This window comes from Biomphalaria glabrata, chromosome 5, assembly GCF_947242115.1.
Source record: "Biomphalaria glabrata chromosome 5, xgBioGlab47.1, whole genome shotgun sequence".
Taxonomy (NCBI): domain Eukaryota; kingdom Metazoa; phylum Mollusca; class Gastropoda; family Planorbidae; genus Biomphalaria; species Biomphalaria glabrata.
The window spans coordinates 28,514,868-28,526,953 of NC_074715.1; positions in this window are offsets into that span (position 1 = coordinate 28,514,868).

Below are 12,086 nucleotides of genomic sequence, written 5' to 3' on the forward strand. Positions count from 1 at the left end.
AGAATATACTGGAGCTTTAGTCTAAATAAAATATAAAACAATCACCCTATAAAACTATCATATTATATTGTTTGTATCAAATATACTATGGCTTGATATTCATGTATGTAAACAAGGAGCGGTGCAGTTCCATGATACCTGTTGTTAAATCAGCGGAAGTTATTAGGGTTGGTGCGCTTGCTGTTGAGCTGATAGGTCAATACACATTCTGATTAGTTCCGAAAACTCTTACGGAACTTGACCGAGATCACAGCGCCCCACGCTAGACATCTATTTCGTGTTACTGTCAAGTACAATTCTTAAAACATACAAACATTAAAATCATACGCACAAATATCTTTCAAAGAAATGTACAATCTGTGACAAACGGGTTAGAACAAGGGAAATAACTTATGACTTAATTTAACTAGGTCATCTCATTTTAACTTTTCTTAGAACAGACGTAGACTAGTATAGCAGTCCTAACCAATGATTATCTTTGATTATATATGGAGCTATTTTATGTCTCAATTAGATTGAGTTTACTTCAATAAAACTGTTATTGCATTGTAGAGTATAGTTATCTTATAATTTGTCAGCGGCCGTACATTACTATTCTATGCCTATACATTCTATGTTTATTCAGAGGAATAGAAAGCAACATTAACGAAAGTACAGAGTAAGTTATTCTCTACTAGATTCTAAGTCTTTCAATATTGGCAACTTTCCGAGAGTAAGCGTAATGTTTATAATAGCGTTGTGCTAAAAATAGACAAACGTATTTTCCGTTATAACGTAATGAAGCCAATCTGGGTGAGCGAAGAAACATAGCAAGCAAAGAGTACGACATGATCAGGAAATTTTGTTTGTTAGATTTTAGTCCAAGGTTAGCAGTGAACAAATATTCCCGTTTTTTTGGTCTTCAAGAATAGAACATGACTTCAGCTTGGCATATTTGGAAATAATAAAAGATAATTTGTTGAAGTCTTCTTACGTGTAGCCCCCGTTAGAAAACCATTTTAAAAAGTAAACTAACCCTTGTGATCTATAGGGCAGATGATGTAATTGTAATTTGTTTCTTTGTCTGACAGTTAACGAGGACACGATGCAGCCAGCACAACGACCTGTCGCGTTAATTTTCACACTATTGACAGGTACCTATTAAAGTCGGGTGGACTCAGGAGTGTACTAAAAATCCCGAAGTTTAAAATTTCAACCTTTATTGAGATTCAAACCCGAGATCCCTTCGTTCGGAAGCCGATTGCTTTACCGATCCATAGAAAACCAATGACAAGATGACTACATGTAATCTGTGGCAGGCATTAACATAACAGATTATGATTTTGGATTTTAAACTAATGCGTTGTCTCCCCTGAAAGGTTGTAGCTCATGGCTAATTAACTCTAATTATACATCCTCGTTCCAAGGAAACACTTTTCCTCGTGAGACAAAAGTCAAAACATCGGTTGTATCCCTTAGATTTCCAGGGAAATCTTCTTTGTTTGGCTAGTCTTGTCGTAATCTACACGTCTCTAATTATCCAGTTTAGACACACTCATAAGTTGCTCAAGTACTCACATAGTCACACCAGATGTTGCAATTGTTAGTAAATAATTAGTCGCACACCCTAAGAAAAATGATAATTACCATAGAAATTGATGGCTTGACGACTATCTTATCTTGCAGTGCAGGGGCGGACTGGGTATCAAAATTAGCCGGGGCATTTCTATACAATGCGCCCCAGTATTTTGCTATCTAAACACTATATTAGACGATTTTAAATCTCTTATTGTGAACACATTTCTGCTACCACATACATTAACATATACATATACTTGACATTCAAATTCAAGGCATTCAAAGCTGGTTCTGTCATATTGTTGGACATGATTCTCAATCAATATCATCTCTAATAAAGGTACAAAAGTCATAAAATGACCAAGAAAAGCTAGATGATCGAAGTCAAACAATGAACATACTTTTGTCTTGATTTCTGATAAGGATAGCTTCTGTTTGGGAAGAGTGAAGACATTTTGTTATTCTAACCTTAAAAGGTCAGATGATGATAAAAGTAGTAACAAACAACAACAAAAGTAAGAAGATACAATAGTAAATCAAAATATATTGCAATTTTTAGTTATTTATTAATTAAATAATTTCACCTGAACAAAATAAACTCCACACAACTTCCCCTTTGCAGACACTGCGCCCACCCCTTTGAAACCGTAAACCATATCCTCTTTGAATGCCCCTCCCTAATCCACCTTAGGCAGACCCTACTTCCACTGCAGCCCAACAAAACCAACACCCTGTACGGCAGTGCTGAACAACTGAAGAAAACAGCACACTTTTTTACTTGGCACAGTCTGCAAAAGAGCTCACAGCTCAGCAGCAATAAAGCTGGCTAGAAGAAGAAGAAGAAGAAGAAGAATTAAATAATTAGTCCAAAAATTTTATTGAAAAAAAATCTGTTACTGAAAATTGAACTTTGTACTTTTGGAATGAAAGGTCAACGCTCTGCGCAAGTGTCACGTGACACAATGAGACACGAAATTGCAGATTATTTCTACACATACTTTGAATGGAATTTCTTTCTGAACGTTAAATCTACAATTTTTTAATTCAGTATTTTGTAAATATTGTTTTAAAATGTAGAACTGTATCTGAAGTATAACATTTTATATCTTTTAAAGTAACTTATTAGGAAAAAAAAAAGGCCCACATAAGGCAAAGAAAAGAGGCATTGGGCCCAAGGATTCCCATGATGATAAAGCTAAAATAGAATAGCGCAAACGCTGAGGTTCCTAAAAAAAAAGACTCCTTAGGACTCGTATATTTAATTCATAGTTTTAAAATAGACTGATTCATCCGAAGCGTATCCTCTTCATGGTAGAGGGATTTTTAGGGCGCACGAGTCCACCCGTACCTAATTGGTAAAAGGAGAATATTATCTTACTCACAAGGTCGAATACTGCCCTCTCAATAACTTGGAAACCTAGTTTGACTGTCCACATCTTAGAGCTGGCTATACACACAACAGAACATCCAGTCCATTTGTTTTACGTTCAGAAAACTAATATGCTCTCAAGATTATTTCAGATTTTAGCAAACTCTCTATGCATTTCAACTTATGGATATATCCTTGTCATTGAACCTGTTCATTCCTAAATGCTGTCACCACATAACGTTGGTGGATCTCTTGTGCTTGCGAGAAAACATGAATAGTTTTACTACATTTTTTGCACAGGTTTCCAGCAATAGTTGCTTTTTTATCTTATTTTCTGCTCCTTTTTTTTTTCGATTCTTTTGCACTTTGATTCCAATTCATTTCTACACTGTTTTATGTAAAGTACTTGAAATCATCCGACAACTTCACCAAACCCATAACAAATTGTATGTGACTGGTAATGTTACGTTGTTGGTCTCTCCATATATTTAAACTCAAACTTGTCTCAAACTTTTCAACCAACTCTTCAAAAGCGTATATTTTGTTGTCTTTTAGTTAAAATAAAAGTAATGAGTGATTCATGTGAACAGAAATGAACTGGAAGTATGTGTAGTGGCGTCACTGGGGGCCGCCTGGTGCGGTAAGCTAATGGTGCAACCCACCTCTCCCGCCAAAAAAAAATATAGCCATTTCTTTTTGTTATTGGACATTACACTAATAGCCTGTAAAAATGCTTCTGGTTTTCATTTTTAAAGTTCGTTGTTTATGACAAGTTTATCAATTGTTCATTAAATCTATTCGAATGTAACATAATAAAACGTAGATCAACATGCTGTCTATAAGACTTGAAAGAGCTGCTCTACTGGGCTGTTAGGTCTGTAACGACCAATGAAACTATACAAGCTTTCGTAGAATATATCAAAGGGTACAAAAATAATAAAAATATGGCAAGTAATTTAACATTTAAAAACCTGTACTGATTAAACTCTTCTTTAAATTTAAATTTCTTTTTTTGGGGGGTTTCAAACTTGCAAGCTTATCAATAACTTTATCAAATTCAAGATCTAATTTCGTTATCAATAGACAGAATTGCCAGATCCAACAATTGTGTCTATAGCGTTTGGGTCTCAAAAATAGTGCTTTACTTCATTTTGAAAAGCATCTTAATTATCTTGAACCAGAGTTCACAGATAAACAGATGGTAAGAAACAGTTGATGGCTTATATCAAGTATTGGTACAAAATTCCCAATTCGTACGAATTGTTTAAAAAAAGTTGTCCGATTTTCAGTATCTACAGGATTAACTTTTCTGCTAGTAAATAACTTTTCAGTTTTTGTAATGTAGTTCACATTTCTTCCCAAGGTAAATCAGCATATACACGACCTATTTTAAAACAAACATCAACAATACTTCATCAGGTAAATTACATTAAATAGAACTCCATAGCGCGGAATATCTCACCCTGAATTGAAGCTCTTCATCAAAACAAGCAATGTGCTTAAGCGCTGATCTCCTTTTCTCTCCTTGATTAGTGAGCCGGCCATCTTGACATTGCCTACCTGACATTTTCTTCTTCTTTTGTTATTATTGCACTACCATGTTTCCGCTAATTTGAGAAACACCTTCACCATAACACTTTACGTTATGCTAAAGCGCCTCAAACTTTGTGACAACTTTCCTAAGGTTTACAAAGCTTATATCAACTCAATAGGTCTGCCTGGTCAAACGTTGGCACACATTATTTCTCCCACACCCAATCTCGGATCAAGTTGAAATTTCGCACAATGATTTCCTTTACCTGACAAAAGAAGAATAAAATAAAGAAGAATAAAAAACAAAAATTAGTTCTGTACTTGACAGATGTGGTTGTATACGGTGAATTTGTCCCCTTAATACTTTGTAGAGAGAAACAGGTCGCCGCTTTAAAGTTTGAAACCAACACAATAGTTAACTACAATAGCTGCTGTCTTCAGCACCACTTCTCTCCCTCCAGTTCTAATTCAGGTTGTTCATTATTTTAAATAAATGCATTTAAAAAGCGATCACGGTAACATTAATGCTGATACCCCTTCTCCCCTTCTTTTTTATTAACTCTTCTGGTTCAATATTCTCTTGTGTCTCGTTGTCTTTACAATACATCTACCCAGAAGAAAGTAAATCAGAGAAGGTAAACATTGTTAGCATCTGGCAATAGTCCTTCAGCTCATCTAGTGAATACATTTTTAGGAGGAACACATTTTAATGGTACATTTTAATGGTTTCTGATGATTCCAATAGTCTCATTTACTTCTCCATGGATTCCAAGCACTATAGCTACATTGTCTTAGCCCTGAGCTCGACACATCATAAAGTCAAAGGTATCTCTTTTCAGGCATTTTAAAATATCAGAACTGACGTCATCAGCTTTTTTATTTACCGTTTCAAATCTTGAAACATCTGATCAGTGTGAGCTATGTCACCTCAGAATGACAAGCCAAATCCTTGGAGCCATTTTGTCTCTGACATGTTTATTTATTTTCGTGGTTTGCTAAACATTCATTAACTCAATCTTATTGCATCAGTATTTTTCAAACTTATAGATTTCTTTAACTCAATAAAGACTCGTAGTTAATATGCTCAGGAAATGTCTAGTACTCTGATTGGATAGAAACAATGTGATATCAAGCAGTCTGTGCAAGGTGTCAATCTGATTTGTATTCTTCTTCACGTCAATGATAGCAATAGCATTCCGTGACCTGTTCTTTTGTATTCCAAGTCCGGCTGCCAATGTTTTCCATTTTTTTTAGGTTTGTGAATATTTTAGATACGTTTTATGCTTTCTAATTCTGGACTTTATTTCCGCTTCCGCTACTATCTAGTTCAGTCACAAATTGGAGGTAAAGTTCTCAATTTTTATATTGAATTTCTAACCAAACTTATATGTAGCATAAATAATTATATGTCTAGGTATTAATTGACATGAATGTGTTTGGGTATGTAGGGCACTGACTGACTTTTATTTTATTCTGCAATAAATTGATTTCTGTTTAAGTGTATTCCTTCCGCTTGATTCTCATCCCCTGGTGAGTACCACGAGGTAAGGCCCGAACCCCCTGCACTTCACTAGTAGTGACGCCACTGATTATATGTTGTAAACGTAGACAATTATGTTGTGTAAATAAAAAATACTTATCTTATTTAATACAGACGTTACTTCAAAAAAAGAAGATGATTACGTCCTACGCGTCATGCATTCAGTCATGCATATTAACCAATGACTTAAATTCTGCCAAGTCTCTGGTTTTCCTGGCTGACTCAGGCAACCCATTCCATCTACAAAACGTAACTTGAAAACCACAACAAAAGTTTAATTAAATTCTCAAAGTTTGTTCAACTTGACTGCCAATGAACAGGCCAGATATAAACTCTTTCTAATCAAGTGTCAGGGTTTGAGAGGCATTTAAGTATGCCTTTACCGTCTATGTATGTAAAAAACAAGTTCCTTTAAGTTTAAAGTGACTTTTAATTGTGAAGCATTTCAACATAACATATATACACGGCCAACATACAGAACAACTCCACTAGATGACTTCCTTCTTCTTGTATACATACTCGTGACTTCCCGCAAGTCCCTTAACTCCCCGGTACCTAACATTTTACCGTGTGTCACGGTTGACCACACATAGTAACTTTGTCACAACAATGTACAAGTCTACCATGATTAACATCATTGGTATTTCAATCTTCATAGACTCGAAGACTAGACTAGAATATGAAAAAGAAAAAGAAGTAGAACCTGGATTGACATCTTACAAACAAAACTTTCATTATCTTCATTTTTATTTCAATCATCATCTGTCTGACGTTCACCACGTATTAAAAATATTTTTTTGTTGTGACTGTCAACAAACCAAATGGTTCTCTATGTGACTGTCAACAAACCAAATGGTTCTCTATGTGACTGTCAACAAACCAAATGGTTCTCTATGTTCTCTATGTGACTGTCAACAAACCAAATGGTTCTCTATGTTCTGTATGTGACTGTCAACAAACCAAATGGTTCTCTATGTTCTCTATGTGACTGTCAACAAACCAAATGGTTCTCTATGTGACTAACAACAAACCAAATGGTTCTCTATGTGACTGTCAACAAACCAAATGGTTCTCTATGTTCTCTATGTGACTGTCAACAAACCAAATGGTTCTCTATGTTCTGTATGTGACTGTCAACAAATCAAATGGTTCTCTATGTTCTCTATGTGACTGTCAACAAACCAAATGGTTCTCTATGTGACTGTCAACAAACCAAATGGTTCTCTATGTGACTGTCAACAAACCAAATGGTTCTCTATGTGACTGTCAACAAACCAAATGGTTCTCTATGTGACTGTCAACAAACCAAATGGTTCTCTATGTGACTGTCAACAAACCAAATGGTTCTCTATGTGACTGTCAACAAACCAAATGGATCTCTATGTGACTGTCAACAAACCAAATGGTTCTCTATGTTCACTAAGAGAGTCTCTAACCATTATGTACACTTTCTACTCAGCTTGTATTCTCTTCATGGACGTCAGGTGGAAGGAAAAGGTTTAACGGCTTTTCCCTCGAAATTTAAAATTTATGCTATATTTTGGGGGTAAATATTACTGCCTAATTGGCCATGCAGTGAAAACTCTGGTTTGACCATTATAATTTGAAAAATACACGTATAATCATGTTAAATTAAATTTGGCGTTTAACGGTTTAACGGCTTTTCCCTCGAAATTTAAAATGTATGCTATATTTTGGGGGTAAATATTACTGCCTAATTGGCCATGCAGTGAAAACTCTGGTTTGACCATTATAATTTGAAAAATACACGTATAATCATGTTAAATTAAATTTGGCGTATGTTGTATTTTAACACGGCTTTAGCGGGAACTATGGGACTCCACTCCCGTTTGTAAGTCTACACTGTAAGGAGTTCAATAAATAAAGGTACGGGGACATATTGCTGCTCACTGTCTTATGTACTGGAAGTTCCGTTCCACATGCCCTTTTGATATCATGAGCTGGACTATAATAGAAGAACTTGATTGTGCAAAGCTGACTGGAAAGACTTCTTGCACTACTAAAGAGATAAATAGAATAAGAAATGGTAAACCAACATGACCTTCTTGAAAGAGGAATTCATTTTAAATAATTTATTTTTATTTCAAGCAATGTCAGACTCTTTTGGATAACTGACAGAGATACTCATTGTTTCGGGTTACTATTATGTCTAGTTTCACTTGTATCTTGAACCCGGATCTTTTGTCTATTTCCCTGGAAATGAAAGGATTTTTCAACATGTACAAACGCAGTACACAGTTCAAGTTGTACTGACATATAGTGCTAACAGTACGCATTGTAAAACTGTAAAGATAATGCTGGTTCAGATATAGATCTATGTAGAGTTTGGTCCCTTTTTGTTGGCCTAAAATAAAGTCATGTTCCAAATAGGTTTCATACTTTAAAGTTAACTCAAGTAGAAATTTTACAAATATAAGTAGTTTGATTCAGAACTTTCTAGGTTAATATTCATTAAAAGTAGTTCCGACGTCAAAATTCTAATGTTTAACTGAACAATTGTTAGTTGAAAACTATTATTATGTTTATTACTATTATTATTATAATTATTATTATTATGTGAAGAAACAGGTTCCTTTAATTGTAAAGTGCCTTTTAATTGTGAAGCATTTCAACATAACATATATACACGGCTAACATACAGAACAACTTCACTAGATGACTTCCTTCTTCTTGTATACATACTCGTGACTTCCAGCAAGTCCCTTCACTCCCAGGTACCCAACACTTGACCATGTGTCACAGTTGACCACACATAGTAACTTTGTCACAACAATTATGTTTATTATTATTATTATTATAATTATTATTATTATCATTATTTTTGTATTCAATAGTTTCAGACAATCATCCAGATATTAAGATTTTTTGAGACATAGATTACAGAAAAACTATTAAACCATTAGCATTTTGATGCTTGTAGTATAAAGAATAATGAATATACAGTGATACATATAGAGGAACATTGAATGCTATCAATACACAATGAGGAACATTAAATTCCAGCAGTACACAGGAATATTGAATGCCAGCAATACAAATAGAGGAACATTGAATGTTTTGTAAACACAGAGGAACATTGAATGCCCCAATACACAATCAGGAACATTCAATGCCTCGTATACAAAGTTAAAGATGGAATGCCCCAATACATAAAGAAAAACAATGAATGCTCAAATACATTGAGAGGCACATTGAATGCCTCCTATACATTAAGAGGAGCATTCATTGCCTCCTATGAGGAACATTGAATGCTTCCAATAAACAAAGAGGAACTTTGAATGCCTTCAATATACAAAGAGGAACATTGAATTGTTTTTTTTTTCTTTCTTATTGAACGAACAGAATTAGTTAACTATCGCAGCTGACTCTAGAATAGCCACCCTCGTCAATCTATTGGCACACTGACTAGAATAGCCACCCTCGTCCATCTATTGGCACACTGACTAGAATAGCCACCCTCGTCCATCTATTGGCACACTGACTAGAATAGCCACCCTCGTCCATCTATTGGCACACTGAGATACGTAAGTAACTTCTTCGGTTATCTCCCTCGTTTGTGTACATGAAGTCATTTATCTAAGTGAAGTACATTTAGCAAGACAGACAAAGGCTAATAAAATATGACATTCTAACAGAATTTCCTAGAAATTGAAAGAATCTTTCTGTATAAATAGAGAATTACTAGCGTTCAACACCGGTTACGCCCGACAATTTGATCTCATGGTATTTATATATATAGCGCTATATAGTCTGAAGTCTTATTTAGAATAATGAATAATGAAGATATGCCAAAACTGCGCGTTATAAAAGTAGTCCGTTTTCTTCTAAACTTACAATTAAAGTGAATTTCGTATCAAAATTCTTTTTTTTTTTAAACATTTGAATCAATATTTAATTCAAAGAGTAAGCATAAATAGAAAGAAAATATATTTTATTATGTGCCATTGTACTTTTACCATTGTAATCTTAGATGCAAATTGTTTGTATCAGTGCGCGAATCCACGAATGAAGTTATTGAGTTATTAATGAAAAAGTCCATGACATTTTAGAAAACTTACCGCCCTTGAAGTTTTTCATATAAAAGTGGTGTATTTTTTTTATCAAACGCATAGATAATTAAAAATGTTAAATGATTCACTTTCGGAAAAGAAATAAGTAGCCTTTGCATCAGAACTTTGAATGATCTAAAATATCATAATGTCCGATTATCATTTTCTTTTCTAGTTTCTTAGATCTAAACGATACGGACGGATGGACGGACAGACACACCACACAAAACTAATAGCGGCTATTTCACTTCGAGGGCCGATAAAAATCAAACAATTAGTTAATCAATGAGCGAAAAGGAGACCTAGAGATTAGCATCACGTGATAAATAGGTCTACAGAGCTCAAAATCATTAAAATATCACGTCATATTTAGTTTCATTCCAATCTCCAGTTTGACTAGATCTAACATATTCAATACTTGATCTAGCATTGATTTTTCATCCAATTCACTACAATAGGTCTCAAAAATAGTTTTTAATAACTAAACTAACCATTATTTCCTTATTCTACAGCAGAAACATTAATACAAATGTTTCTTGTAAAATGTTTGACGTGTTTCAATGTTCCCTCCTAGTCCAAACCTCCCGCAGGACGACGGGGTTTGAACCTGGGACCATTGATATGTCCGAACGACAGTGCAAACCGCACGAACAGGAAGTGATCTATATTCCCATTAAAATTAATGTCAATTAAAGCCTACACATTAGCTTAAATATGTTTCATTTTGGTAGGCTAGCAAAAACAACAACAACAAAAAAAAAACAAACAAACAACAACAACACATAATTTTGAAAAAAATTATAAGAATCCTTTCCAACCATGCTGCAGAGATCAAAACAAACACCTAAAAATAGCATCACTATCGCTTTCTAAAGAGTTATTTAAAAACTAGCATTGCTGCGTAAATGAAACAACCCAAAATCGTCGTTTGCCGCTCCCGGCGACTCTAGTCGTCCAGTAGTGGATACTCACGGCGACTCTAGTCGTCCAGTAGTGGATACTCACGGAGACTCTAGTCGTCCAGTAGTGGATACTCACGGAGACTCTAGTCGTCCAGTAGTGGATACTCACGGCGACTCTAGTCGTCCAGTAGTGGATACTCACGGCGACTCTAGTCGTCCAGTAGTGGATACTCACGGCGACTCTAGTCGTCCAGTAGTGGATACTCCCGGCGACTCTAGTCGTCCAGTAGTGGATACTCCCGGCGACTCTAGTCGTCCAGTAGTGGATACTCACGGCGACTCTAGTCGTCCAGTAGTGGATACTCACGGCGACTCTAGTCGTCCAGTAGTGGATACTCACGGCGACTCTAGTCGTCCATTAGTGGATACTCCCGGCGACTCTAGTCGTCCATTAGTGGATACTCCCGGCGACTCTAGTCGTCCATTAGTGGATACTCCCGGCGACTCTAGTCGTCCAGTAGTGGATACTCACGGCGACTATAATTGTGCATTGGTTATTAAATATACCCCCGGAAGACAATGGCTTTGTCTGCATCAGGTGAGGTAAAAAATGCAGGTAACAACTGGGTTTGATCAGTCAAAAACTGCTCTCATCCTTCTTTGGACTCAAAGACATTGCTATTATTATTATGTTAGAAACAAATGAGTATTCCTCTGCCTGTGTCGAGTTTCGTTAAAGAGAAATAAAATTCATTGAAGTCACTTTATCAGTGTCCTTTAGGGAATTTTCTGGTGATGTGGCAGATCTGCAGCAGTACCGCCCTCCGACAGGCAGCGAGAGTCTTCTTAGGAATGTTGAGCCCGTCCGGGAAGGTCAGACGTCATTATCCCCTCTGTTCATATGACATTGGGGTATATTGTTATTTTAGATAATCTCTATTAAACGCTTAATCTCCAAGCTAAGGTTCTAAGGCTGAACATCCTGCCAATATATGTTCAATCTTCGTATAGTTCCATGGTTCAATTGACTCACCCACATTTCCAAATTATGACGTCATTAAAATCACTGTACTCTCTAAATAATATTGCTCTCCTTTTCTTTGCTTCCGCTTAAC